At 41.0% G+C, this 14,870-nt stretch overlaps 1 pseudogene; it reads right to left on the bottom strand.

Moving 5' to 3' along the window:
- Nucleotides 1–9,904: 9,904 nt before the first annotated feature.
- LOC144373630 (atypical chemokine receptor 3-like) lies at nucleotides 9,905–11,178 on the bottom strand (annotated as a pseudogene).
- Nucleotides 11,179–14,870: the final 3,692 nt, after the last annotated feature.

Here is a 14,870-nt window from a genome sequence, read left to right as displayed (position 1 = left end):
AAATCCAGGTATTTGTGCCTTTGGTGATTTGTTTGTGCCATGAGTAGTAACACAAAGAACATTTAGATTGTAGGTAAGATGAATCAGACTGTAAAAGTAAATCTTAACACAAAAATGTATTTAGTCATTACTATTTATTTTTGTCTTCAAAATGCATACCTAAGTTATTTTTTTATTTTATAAGCATTGGCTCTCCAGAAACTTTAAAGAAAATTCTTTCCCTAACTGAGGAAGGAACTTTGGAATGTCACAAGAATCCAGCTGATGATAAAATACAAAAGCATCTTCTCAGCTGTCTCCTCTTCCAAATTCCCCACAGAGTTCTCCAAGGAAAGGTAGAACAAAATGAGTTGTTCTTTTCCTTTATCAAAATCTATACTTTTCAGTTTTAGAAAATTCTTGAATTACTATATTGTATCATATTATAGAATTTTAATATTATAATAATTTTTAATTATCTCTTTTATGATGTTCAATGGAGTTTTTGCCCTCTGTGAATAGACTTGGAATTTTTTTATTTCTTTTTAATATTATTATTATACTTCATAGAATTAAATTAATAAATATAAAATCATTCTAAAATTTAAGGTTTATATTGGCCCTGTGTATAAAAGATACTGTTTATGTGAAAATTCCTTATAACTTATTTTGATCAAAAAACATTAATACAGAAAAAAAGCTCTTTGGAAACAACAAAATACTGATGTTCCTGATTTATATTTCCACTGTGTTAATATGGGTCTTGTGTTTTAGGCAATGTAAATATTCTCCTTATATGGATACTTTCTTATGTTAAAATAGATGATAATTCTCTTCCCCATAACTCTCCAAGTTCCTTCCTCCTCCTGCCCTTTAATTAAAAGGGTGGGTGTCAATCATTAGTAAAAGAGCTAAGAATTAGTTTTCTTTCAAGGAAGATCTAAAAGGTTAATCAATTATTAGATTTCACTCACTCAACAAATGGCTGCTCTTTTTGTATACATTTCAGGCATCTGTGCATTTTGTGTGGTTGTCTGTTCTAGGCCCTTGTTAAATGGTGGATATGTCTCAATTCATTTCTCATCTGGTTGTTAGGTGGTAGTGGAAGTCAGCTAAGATGTTCTGGCTCTGGGTATTAACCAGTACCTCAACTTCTCTTGAGAGTGAAAACAGTAATTAGAAAACCAAGGCACCACTAACCCATGGGATGATTCCTCTCTTTCTCACCCCAGTTTTGCTTCATCTCAATAGATGAAGGAAATGGGAGAATTCCTCCAATGTCAGGTGCTCCATCTGAGTGATGATTTTTCTAAGCAGTGTTTTCTTTCTTATTGTTTTTTGTTTTGCTTTTGGTTTGGGTTTGGGTTTGGGCTTTTTTAGCAAAATTTCAGGGAGGGATTTAAATCTTTCTTATTAGAATTTGTAGTTTTTGTTTATAAAAGATATTTCATATAAGAATATGTTAAATCTTTAAACCCAGGTGTAAACTCTAAATGAGTAAGTACCTGACTATTATATAGTTGGAAACATACTTCAGTTAGGAGCCCTTACAATACATATATATTCTAAATATTTATACATAAAATAATATATTTAGGATATATATCTACTGTGGTGTCCTTAATACATTATAGAAAAGAAAAAAGTAAATCCTGAGAAGGTTTGCTTTTCTTTTCTATTAAACATATCAAGACAAGCCTCTTCCTTGATATTTTCAGAAATATCTTAGTAACAAAGGAAATTTAAGGATATGGTGAACCTGGAGAATTATGTGGAAGAATATTAACTATTTTTAATATAAGAATGAATCCATAGAAGGAAAAGATTCTGATTGCCTAAAATGTAGTCTCTTTAAAAATACAACAAAAAGATAATCAAGACTCATATTAATATAATGAAAAAAATAAATCTGGAGTATCAGCATGTTTTATATTTTCAAAGCGCTCTTCTGCATTAATGTTATATGATCTGTTTAGGACAGGAAATGGAGATGTGTTGAGGCATTTTACAATGATGGTCTTGGGGAAAGTATACATTGTATCCTAAACAATTAACTTTTTATGTGATTCAGCTAACACATTCTTCACTTATTTATGTATTTCTTTATTTAGTTGTGATTGGAAACAATACATTTCTTTTATTTATTTATTTTTATTTGTGCTGAGCCTCGAACCCAGGGACTAACATGTGCTAGGTGAGCACTCTACCACTGAGCCACAACCCCATCCTGCTAATACATTCTTAATGTTGAAAAATAAGTAGCAAAATTCCAAAGAGACACTCTTCAGGTGTTATTTATTATTGTTTTTTGAAGACAATCTTCAGTTGAATTTTTCTCTGCTGCACTTATCACTCTAAAAATTAAAAACAAGATTAATGACTTTGAAGTTTGGAAAAAATCTCACTTTCAGGTCTACTCAATTGTTTTAATTTTTTCCCAATATTGGAATTCAAACCGAGGCCATGGTTATATGCTAGGCAAGCACTACTGTAAATTGTCTCCAGCCCAATTTCTACTTTTGTTAGGGAGGGTGATGTGGATTGAACTCAGGGGATTTCAACCACTGAGTCACATCCACAGTACTATGTGCTATTTTATTTAGAGATTCACTGAGTGGTTTAGCACATCACTTTTGCTGGGGCTGGCTTTGAACTCATGATCCTCATGCTTCAGCTTTCAGAGCTGCTGGGATTTCAGGTGTGTGTAATTGCCCCCAGACCCAGTGTCCCTTTATGGGTTATAATAGTAGTGTAACTCAAAGCCAAGGGAGCTAAAAATACTCAAGTTATGCTGTGGTTTCTGCATCATTTCATAGCTTTATGACAGTATAAATACACTCAGGGCAGTATACATACACACACACACACACACACACACACATACACACAAATACAGATGTATGTGTCCCTTTTTAACATTTAATTACATGATTTAGCTCCATCAGATTAAACACTTACTTTAATGTTGTATTCACTTTGTTAATGAAACCCTACTTCAATGATGATAATCCATGGCTACTTTCTTTGTTGCTTGTATTTGGTGGACTTCATTCTGATGTTGTGAACCTAGAATGTCTAACTTATGTCGTTTTATTTCTCATGCAGGTCATCCTTTGGCTCCCAGTGGTACTGTATATAATTTTTCAGATTCTGGTCACAGTAAAATTTCTTCATGATCCAGTCTTCTCAGCAATTCTTTGTTTGACTCTGTGCCAGGCTTGCTCTAGAGGCAACCTGTCAGCATTGTGGAAACAAAATTCGGTGTGGCAGGACAGAATGGTGGACCATGACTAAACCCCATCTACCCCTGAGGGTAGATGGCTTTCCTTAGCATTCTTTCACATACCTTCTTCCAAGTCCCTGTTAAGAAGGAGTTCCATGTGGACTATTAAGTATGGGTGACAGTATGCTATAGACTTCTTCTTTGATGTAAGCTGCTTTCCTTAAGTATATTTGTATTTACATTTGATAAACAATAGTTTAGATATTCGAGTTTTATGACATCTGCTGTCTTTCCTGCAAATAACAAGACTGATTTAAATGAAAAAGAGTTCCTTTTTTCCCTGCAAATTGTTTTGCTTCAAGTTGTGATAACAATTTAAGGTTTTCAAAGTGTGCACTTTTTATGTGAAAGATAAATGAATGATAAAGCTGATTTTGGAATTGTTTTCAAAACTTCAAATTAGTGACATATGACTACACTACTTCCCTAGAGTCTTGAAACTTTTACAAACACCCCTTCCCAAACATGCCTGAATGTGCACATATTCACACATAAACATTCACAGAATTTTTATCACTCTCAGTAAACACCTTTAATTTCTATTTGGGTAAATCTGAAAGAATTAAATTAAAATATTGATTACAACTCTATTCACACTTGTACTGGAATAGAAATCTCCATTTGGGGTAATCTGAGAGGACTATGGAAGAGTGGAGAGTTGGGAATTCGAAGCAAAGTCTTCTCAGAAAATTTATGAATCTCCATTTTCCTCCTAACTGGACCCTTACAATGCACATTTAAACATTTCCCAGAAGCTCCCATTAAGACACACCACCATGGATCCCATGTCTCCTCCTCGAGTCTTTCCTATCTCATCTTCCTTCCAGAGCTACATATGCTGGCCCTCTCTTTTTATTCTCTCTCCCTCCCTTTTCAGGTATCTCTGAACTGGCTTCCACCCATCATTCCATCTGTAGTATTAATGTCTCAAGGCCTCTACTCCACTAGGTCCTTTGATTATTTTGGAATTCTTCCTTAATTCATTGAGCTGCATGTACAATGTTGAGTATTTCCTCCTTCTGAAAACATTGTCTTCCACCACTGGTTTTTCTCCTGCTACTCTGGCCCCTTCTACTCAGCCATATCTTCTGGCACAATCTCTAACACTTAGGGCTTTGTTTCTGGAATTTTTGTCTTGACTTTGCTCCTTTTCACTATATACTCTTTTCCTAGGAAATCACACCCAAGCCTTGTTATCATCATCATAGAAAACTTAAAAATCATATCTCCACACCAGATACTATAAAGTATCAGTCAAGATATCCAGCTGCCTATTTAGCACCTATCTTAGCTTTTACCCCTTGTCCTTGTCCAACAGTCCCCACCTCAGTGAATGGTACCACAATCCTTCCAGTGGTCCATGCCAAGAAGCTTTGAAATGATTCATGTCATCTCTTACCTGCCACTCTATATTCACTTATAAACCAATCCTGTCCATTTTGCCTACAAAAATTGCAAATAACCTTTATCTTTAACTCACCTTTGCTCTCCAAACATGTGATACATTCCCAGATCCACAGTAATCTTTTCAAGGCAAAGATGACCAAGCTTGCTTAAACATTTCTGGCTTACAAGACATGCAAATCTATCCTGTGCCTGCTTCTTCTGTGTTCCATTACTTCCCCCTTCAGCTAGAAAGATCCTGATCTTTACATCCTTGGACTTTCTGTTCCCCTTCCCATAGGGCCTTTAGGTAATTCCTGACCCATAGCATATAAGCTTCTTGGGGCAGGGGTCTTATGCTTTTTACTGGTCATTATAATGCCTAGCACAGTGTCTGCTACTAAGTGACGTAAAAATCTTTCCAATATATGAATATCTATGTTTGCTTTTCTGGCTGAACACTTACTTGAAAATATATGTTACACAGTTGGAAATGCAAGACATAAAAGTTAGACATAGAAATGAGAACCATCCTCATATGACTCATAATCTGAGGAATGGGAAAATAAACATGAACCACTGAGGAAATTATGTAACACAAAAAGGATAAATTAAAAAAAATGACTCTAAGAAAGATTCTCTTTGAAAAGGTAGCTAGCTAGAAAGGCAAGAAAAGTAACTGTTATGTACTTAAAAGGCAAACTGATAGTTGAGAATGAAATTTCTCATAAAGGAAAGTTTGACACTGGGTCACACACTATAATGAGACACAGAATATGAGCAATGCAGTATTGAACTTGGGAAGGAGGTTATCATTTATTAAGGGGACTGTGGACTAAGTAAAGAATATCAATGAAAAGTACCCCATGGAAGTTCTGGTTAAAGGATATTATTAAAAGAATAATTAACTGATGTGTATGTCACACAAACATGCACATATTCTGTTTTAAGTTTTATGCCATCCTAGTTCTTTATTATGCAGTTAAACTTCATTATTGCTCTCATTTTTTTTCAGCAGAATGCTAATAAACACAGCTTCCTTTTATGAATAGAATATGGAGTGCATGTTTTAGGGTAAGAACAAAGCTCTTATAGCAGGGAATCCAATAGTACAATGACTTAAAGAACAAATACATTCTTTGTATTATTGAATAATGGCCCAGTGTGATCAGGTCAGTGTGGGGTGATTCGTGGACATTCTTGTTTTGTTTTTTTTTTTGTATTTTTTTGTTCCCTAATCCCTTTGACCACTGTTAATATCTGCTCAGACAAAGCTGCATTAAGCTTCAGACTAGGTTCCAGAAAACATTAAAGGAATCATAAGATAGATGAGGTGCTGACCCCAAATGGTCCATGTTTCCTTGCAAGAATGTTTACATGGTAAGGAAGGCTGGTGACATGGTTCAACAGGCCAGCCATGAGCAACATCATACCTGTATTACCATCAGACAAATACATAGAGTTAATCCTTGTCTCTGTGTTATGATTGAGCCTTTTGCACTTTCAACATTCCCTGCCTCTGGCTGATCCCATCACTCATCAAGTCTCTGTACATCCCTACGTCTAGAACAGTCACCCTCCATGGCACCTGATACTGGATCAGACTCTTACCTCACACCCAATTTTGGGTGGAAATATATAAACTGTTGACAGCATTGTGATGGAAAAGCAGCCCTCTGAAGTCTATACCCTAAGGGACTAGAGAGGGAAAGGCATAAGTTACAGGGAAAGAAGTTACTACCCAGTACAAAAGCAGATCAATATCTGAGGTAGCACCAGGGAAGCAAAGACAATATATGTCAGGTATAATAGGCACAAGGAAGGAGGCTTCAAAAAAACAGTGTGCATCCCAATACAAGAAATGAAGAGGAAGGAAAGTAAAGGAGAGTGGAGCTTACTGGTAAAAGTATATGTGTGATTTCTTGTGTGTGTGTGTGTGTTTGTGTGTGTGTGTGTGTGTGTGTGTGTGTGTGAACACAAAAAATGATGTGCAGTGTTCCTTGGAAAATTACTATTACAACATGACATAGTACACTGTGTGAAGTTCCTTGTTTCCATTGTAATTTTAATATTTCATTCAGCAGAAAAATTTCCATATGCATTGTCCATGATAACTTCTAGTGTCTCTGGAGTATTGGTTCCGTCCAATTACTCCCTAAATGACTCAATATGCCCTGGCTGAAGAGGGCCACATTTGTATTTGCAGATCTTTGAGATGCTGAGGCAGGCTGATGTCATTTTCCATGTAGCCAGGGAATATATACACATCCTGTCTCAAACATGAAAAGGCTTGGGATGTGATGTAAGTGCTGTTGTTCTTGCCAAGAACACACATGTCCCTGTGTACAACTACCAGGACAACAAAACAATAAAAAAGTTTCAAACAATATAAATATTCACCTGCAATTAAACATAATTTAAAGGTTGGGCTGGGGTTGTAGCTCAGCGGTAGAGTGCTCGCCTTGCATGTGCGAGACCCTGGGTTCGGTCCTCAGCACCACATAAAAATATATGAATAAAATAAAGGTGTTGTGTCCAACTACAACTAAAAAATAAATATTAAAAAAAACATAATTTAAAGGTTAATTTTGAAAATAAAATTTTATCCATAAACTCACACACACACACACACACCACACGTACACCTCAATAATTTTAATTGTGTATACATCTCTATATGCATTTATACATTCCAGATACAAATCATATGTCAGGTATGACCTTTCTAAATATTTTTCTTATTCAGTTGCTCATCTTTTTCCCATGATGTTGTTATGGGGATTGAACCTCATAGCATGGCATGTTTCCACTGAGCTACCTGTCAGAGTTTTATTTTTTATTTTGAGATGGGAACTCACTAAGTTGCCTAGGCTGGTCTGACATCAGTGATCCTTCTATCTCAGCTTCCTGTGAGGCTAGGATTACAGACATGCACCATTGTGCCCAGTTGGGTTAATTCTTTCCAGTAAGTTCTGTATGTCCAGCATCTGGTGGTTATCCACTTGGTCTGTCAAGGCATGAGTCATTCTGCCTCATCACTTGCACTCAGAAGTGTGTAGCCCAGGAAAATCTGCTGCTTTATAAAACAAGGTAGCTCAGGTATGGGCAGTGTTCTTCTGCATAGTGTGGAATGGCTTGGAGCCAGCACAGCCTGCTCTCCACAAACCTCCTAACTGCTCTGCACCTCAGAGTGGGTGTAAGCTACTGAGTGGTCACCTGGCTCTACAGAGTGGTAAGAAAGTAGTCCATGGTCCGACTAAGCAAGGGCAATAGGAATCACTAAAGCTGGGTGGCACAGGAGACGTCTGTGAATGGATAAAGAACTCCACCTGAACCCAGCACTATGCATCTATATGCCTGAACTCCTGGGCTAGGAGGGGTCCACACTGAGTGGGAGGGGCCTGAACACTCAACTTAAGTTCAGCTTTTCTGTTCTCCATTCTCCTCCTCAATTCACTGGTTGGGAGTTTCCTGTTTGAACTTGACCTCTAGAAGCCTCAGGGTAAACATGGCCCCGTTTTAATGGTAATAAGTGTTTATCATGTTATGATTTCCCCCAACTTTGTGTGCTCCTTGTGTTATTTTTCCTTTCTCTTGCATTTTCACTTATTGATCTGCTGTTATTATAGCATTCATGACAGTATGCATGCACCTGTGGACATGTGTCAAGCATATTGGAGTCAGCATGCCACAATGCCTGGCCTCAGAACTCAGATTGGGCAGCCTTTGCAAATGGTGCTATCTGTAACCCCGAGGGACCCCTGGGCTGTGAGTTTTGGTGAGCCCATATGTTCAGGGACATTCCAAAAGGGCAGTAGCCCCTGGATCTCAAGAAGACCCACCTGTGGATGGCCTCACCTGTGCTAAGATGGGAAGAACACTTCCCTGAGCTCCTACCCAAAAGCCAGGTCTGTAGAAGTCTGTGGCTCCTGTGGCTCTGAAAGTGCTCCTCCAAGGAGTCCTCCCAGTGAAGGTTCATGTGGAAATGCAGAAGCCAGAGTTTGGTTACTGCCTCAAGCACAGTCAATAGCCTTCCCTTTGTTACAGGCTCACTTTCTGCAGTTCAGTTACTTGCAGCCCCCCAAAAGGCTAAATGGATACTCTAGAAATACATAATTCCTAAGTTTTAAATAACTTTTATTACAGAAAATTATATAGTCATTCTAATTTTCAAAATTGTTGATCTCTGTGTCTACTTTATAAATTAAACTGTATGGTAAATGTGTATGTCTAGGAGAATGTGTAGTAAATACATAAAGTATACATAATGAGTCAGGTACTTTCCAGGTTTCAGGGGATCTTGGGACATATCTGGTGCAGATGACAGGGGACAAATGTAATTAGTTGGTCTATGGTAAGTAGAAAATATGCATTTCCTTTGCAGCTTTTTCTTAGGTCTGCTAAGAATGTAAAAGCAGCGCTGCCTTCAACCCTCAGCAGGGATTGTGTGAGGAGATGTCACATTGGTGCTGGGAGCAGAGGATCCCTGGCCGATCCAGGCTCACATTTCCTGCATTTCCGCCTCCAGACATCTGCCCATCACCTCCCTCCCCAACACCACCTGAGGAGCTTCTAAAACACACTCAGCACTTTGAATGCTGTGCCTTTCATGCCACTCACCCACACTAACCCTCCAGTTTGCTCTGTGGCAGTTCTCTCTTTATTCTTGCTCAGCTTGACTGTGTGTGCCAGGTGTGTCCACATAGCAACATCATGAATGCTACCTCAATGCCGGCACACTTTCCCACTTTCAGGAATGCACTTTTAGGAAACAAAGTTCTTTATTAAAGAAATAACTTACAGACTAAGAGAACTCTGTTCATTGTATGCACAAGTTTGTAGCCTGTAATAGTCTTCTTTTGTTTTAAATGTAACTCTGCAAAACTATTAACATCCCAAACAGCATTATGAAGCCATTTTTGTTCCATATCCTGTGCAAATACAACCAACCACAGAGATATAAAACTTTTATAAAGAACACATTTCAGTGAAGAATGGTGTACATTTATATATATGCATATACATGTATATAAATACATAACTTTAAATTAGTTAAAAATGACACCCTTAGTAAAACTAAAGTCAAACTAATCTTAAAACTACAGCAATCTGAGTAGGATTATACCTCCCATGTAATATTTAAAATACATTTAACTTTCCAATACTTTTTATGCAGTATGCCAATAGTGAGAAAATGAAGACGTAAATAAAATTCAACATATAAAAATTTCAGGAAGAGCAGAAGTTTCTGTTGTATAGATGTCCATTCAAGTGTTTCCTGAAGCTGACTTTGACAGACAGCAGTAGATAGAGAGTAAGATGCACAATGTCACGCCTTCTCCTCTTTGTGTCACTTGGGCATCAAGACCCAAAGCTCCCTTGCTCTCTTATGAAGACCATAAGCCATGTTCACAAGCTCCATGACGTGGCCTCTGCACATCAGGTCATTTGGAGTTTTGCTCCAGCACCAAGTACTCTGTCTCTGACACTCTGGAGGTGTTGGTGAGCTGGGTGAGGCCTATTTGGGCAGAATACTGGAAGGTGAAGGCCTTCATCAGCTTGTACCTGTACTTGTGGTTGATGAAGCTGTAGAGCACAGGATTGACACAGCAGTTCACCAGGGACAGGCTCTGTGTGACATGTAGTGCTGTGAAGAGCATGTTCTCAAGCTGGCAGGTGAAGGGGAGGTTGTGCAGGATGGAGAAGATGTCCAGCAGCACTGCCACATGATAGGGGAGCCAGCACACAAGGAAGACCTCCACATAGGAAAAGATGACCTTCCGGATACTCTGATTCTCCTGATCACCAGAGGCTGAGATGGCCCTGGAGAGTAGGCAGTAGAAGACAGTGATGATGGAGAAGGGAACAATGAAGCCCAAGACAACAGAGACAAGCTCCATGCCGATCAGCCACTCCTTGATGCTGTGCTCAGGGTAGAACGACCAGCAGTAGGTCTCGTTGTTGGAAGCAGACACCACAGTCTTCAGGTAGTAGGTGTTGGGCAGAGACAATCACAAGGCCAGCAGCCACACCAGAACGCACACGATGTGGCACACCATCTTCTTCCTGCGGCTGGAGGTGCTGGTGAAGTAGGTGATGAAGAGGTAGTGGTCGATGCTCATGCATGTGAAGAAGAAGATGCTGCCAACGAGGTTGACAGAGAAGGTGAGGTGCGTGACCTTGCAGGTAAGCTCACCCATTTGCCACTTGTTGTCCTGCACCAGGCTGACCACCCAGACGGAGATGGTGATGACAACCCACAGGTCCGTGATGGCAAGGTTCAAGATGTAGCAGTGGGTGTCATAGCCTGTGGTCTTGGCCTGGATGTCCACCCAGACCACCACAGAGTTGGCAATCATGCCGATCACGAAGATGAAAATGTAAATGAAGTAAAGTGTGTAGAGTAAGATGCTTTTGTGGGGCATGGTTGGGCAGTGCACTGTATCAATCAGGATGCAGTTGCTGCTGTTGCATGGCCAGTTAATGTCAGAGAAGTTTCCTGGCTCTGTAAAGTCAAAGAGATGCATATCCATGGTAGAGGGAGTGAGAAGGACCTACAGCAACCCAGAGAGACGGGAGAGAGAAATCACTCATGAGGGAACCTCGACTTCCAGTCAAATCATTTTTCTGGGGTCCTAATAAGGCCCAGCAGTTTTGCCCAAGTTCTGAGGTGTCTCACAAAGAAAGGAGAAAAGAAATCAATCACACGAGAACTGTGTCACATAAACAAACAGCCAGAGTCTCATTGACACAGTGTCCAAAGACAGACACAATGTTGGTTTTCTATCTTTCATTGGCTGTCTTCTTCAGACACCATCAGCCTGGCTGTGCTCAGAGTGTGAAATCAACATGGTACAGGGCCAAAGAAACACCAGACTTGACTTGTATCCTCTATGTAGGTGGCAGTTCTGTCACTTGCCACAGGTGGTGACTAGCCAAGATTCAGGCTACCATGGGTTACTCAAAGTGACTCCATGTTACACATAGCAACTTCTGCAGGATCCAGGATAAGAGTCAATGTGTGCCAAGTGGCCTTGACAACTGTTTCAGAAACCAAAGCAGGAACATTCCAAGGTTGGAATTATGGCTCCTCCAACCAATAGTGTCCAACATAAGATATATTGGTTATCCTGACCATGTCTGCTGCACTAGAACAGCTTCACCCACCTCAGAATTACCGTAGGGACAAAGGGCCTATCCCCAAATATGAAGGGGGATACATATTACTCAATGACCTGTCACCTGCAACTGTCCAGGAGAAGCAATCAGCTTCTCCTCTTTAGCAGAAATGCAAAACCTCATCTTGGCTCTTCTCCACTTGGGAAACTGTTGCATAACATCCACCCCCAAAGAGGGCCCAGGAACCCACAGAGGACATGCAGCTGAATCAGGCCCTCCTTAGGAAAGCATGGAACAGAGTCCCTAACTATGGAAGACACCTGCTGCCTACCTCCACAGCCTAAAAACTTAACAGGTGGTCCACTCCTGAATCCCAACAAGGAAGACTGTGGGAGGCCTGGCAGCTCCCTCTGTGGGAGGTAGGGGATAGAGGTGGTTGTAGGATCCCCTCCTGGTTGTCCAACCCAGGCTTCATGTTCAGAAAGAAGGCCTGAGCATCCCAGGGTAGTGATATACCTTCTGCTCTACAACCAGGTCACTGGCCCAGCAGCCAGGAAGTCCCCAGAGCCCAGTGACCCCCAGTCTTTGGAAGCTGACATTCAGGCACAGTAGGCCATTCACAGGGGGCAACACAGAATCAGGACAAACAAACCCTCATCAGCAGATGTCCTGTCCTAAGACAGCTTCAAGGATTCCAAAAGGATATCTGGCTAACAAGGCTGTGGAGGGTGATGCCAGAAGATGGGCTCCTGGCCTCCCAGACTGATCTCGGTTTATCCAGCCAGCCCCAAGCTGCCCTGAAGATACTCCTGCCACCTCCCCTAGGACACAAAGTGTCTGTGCAGACCTTCACCCTGCACCTGTGAACCCAGATGGATGCTGCCCCTGCTCTTTCACATGGCTCCAGTGCAGAAGCCTCCGGCAGCAGCCCTGCTTCTTCCTTCCCATTTCCTTAAAATGGAACACATTTGCAGTTTGACTTAGTTTAAGGCACTATTTCTCCCCCAAATCTCATCTGCTCTCATAGTCACTGGAAGTAGAGGAGCCCCACAGGCATGGAAACCCAAGAATGCTTTGTTGGAAGTGGCTGTGGAAATTCTCTGCCATACTGGCACAACCTGGGTACTTGGCAGAGACAGCATTAAATCCTAGAGCCCAAAGAAATGAAGGACCCTGAGCCTTTGAGAGCCTGCACTAGGATTTTAACCCATGTGTCACTCTCTCACACCTGGGCTGCTTTTCTGGCCAGCCCTCCTTTTCCCTCCAGGGCATGCACACTGTGGCCCTGATGCAGTCCAAAGAGAATGGTCCCAGACAAGGACAAGGGCACAGAATAAGAGAAACCTCCTCCTGGGGCTGAGCAGTGTTCTTCTAGGCCCCTCCTCAAATCAATTCTGACACATCCCTTGCACCTGGCAGCTGCCAATCTCCAGTATCCTCCAGGCCAGAGTGGACTTGGACAATGGGAAGGCTCAGGGACTCTGATCTAGCCCTGTTTCTTCTGCCTCTGCCCTATGGGCCTGGAGTCTCACAGGATTTATGGGACTCCCCTAAGGGGTTGGGAGTGGCACCACCATGGAAGGTGTGGAGCAGAGACACAGCTGTTACTGCCCAAGGTTGAAGCAAGCAATGTGTGAGTGTGTGTGTGCACAGGGGGAGAGAGAGAGAGTGGAGGAAAGAGCATGAGAGAGAGCAAGCACACATGCTATGTATGTCCTCATCAAATCTAAATGTAAAAGACTCTTTTTGAATTTTTTTAAGAGAGAGAGAGATTTTTAATATTTATTTTTTAGTTTATGGTGGACACAATATTTTTATTTTATTTGTATGTGGTGCCGAGGATCGAACCAAGCACCCTGTGCATGCCAGGCCAGCATGCTACTGCTTGAGCCACATCCCCAGCCCTGAAAGAATCTTTATTGATTCTATATTGTAGCAGAAATACCATAATGTCAAAACTATTATTACAGACGAAAAATTGGGGATTAAAAATTTATTTGATTAGCTTTTCTATTCCTTTACTTTCACCCCTCTCCTAATTCTGAAGTGATTCTTTTTTTTTATTGTTGGTCGTTCAAAACATTACACAGTTCTTAATACATCATATTTCACAGTTTGATTCAAGCGGGTTATGAACTCCCAACTTTACCCCGTATACAGATTGCTGTATCACATCAATTACCCTTCCATTGATTGACATATTGCTTTTCTAGTGTCTGATGTATTCTGCTGTCAGTCCTATTCTCTACTATCCCCCCTCCCCTCCCCTCCCCTCCCCTCCCCTTTTCTCTCTCTACCCCTTCTACTGTAAATCATTTCTTCCATTTGTATTATCTTGTCTTACCCCTCCTTTCCTCTTATATATCATTTTGTATAACCCTGAGGATCGCCTTCCATTTCCATGCGATTTCCCTTCTCACTCCCTTTCCCTCCCACCTCTCATCCCTGTTTAATGTAAATCTTCTTCTCAAGCTCTTTGTCCCTACCTGTGGTGAGCCGTTCCTGCGGACTGTGGTCGCCATTACATGATGGCGCTGGCTCCGTTGTGGTCTGTGAAGGACAACTCCGTATCAGAGAGAGTTGGCGTGTTCCCAGCTCCTTATCAGAGAAAGTTGGCGTGTCATTTTCTAGCACCCTGTGAGAAGGGTACACGTGGCAGCTTTGCATTGGGGTTCGAGGTGCTTTATTAAGGCTGGGAGGGGCATCCGAAGTGTAGTAGAAGAGTAGTAGAAGAATTATTAGAAGAATATCAAGGGCCTGAATAAACTGCTGAAAGAAGATTCCTGAGTTGCGTCTTCCTTGCGGGCAAGGGGGGTCGCGACAAGTGGTGCCGAGACCCGGGAGAAAAGAAACAAAGAAACACCCAGGAACCAGAACTTTCAGCAGTCAGGGAGGCGCGCCGGTAAGTCCCAGGTAAGGTGGGACCCGCTGTTAAAAAGCGGAGGCTCCTCTATACATAAAGAGGGAGCATTAAAAGGTACCTGCTCCTCTGTAAAAAGAGAGGGCATTACATCTCATAGCAATTGCACTCTGTATTTTCGTTTTTGTTTTCTGTGTATGTTCGTTTTGTTTTGTGTACTTTCACTTTCGATTTCTGTGTTTTCTT

The sequence above is a fragment of the Ictidomys tridecemlineatus genome, unplaced genomic scaffold (assembly GCF_052094955.1).
Source record: "Ictidomys tridecemlineatus isolate mIctTri1 unplaced genomic scaffold, mIctTri1.hap1 Scaffold_45, whole genome shotgun sequence".
Lineage (NCBI taxonomy): Eukaryota > Metazoa > Chordata > Mammalia > Rodentia > Sciuridae > Ictidomys > Ictidomys tridecemlineatus.
The sequence above is the reverse complement of the archived record's forward strand: the minus strand, read 5'-3'. Positions and strand labels throughout refer to the sequence as shown.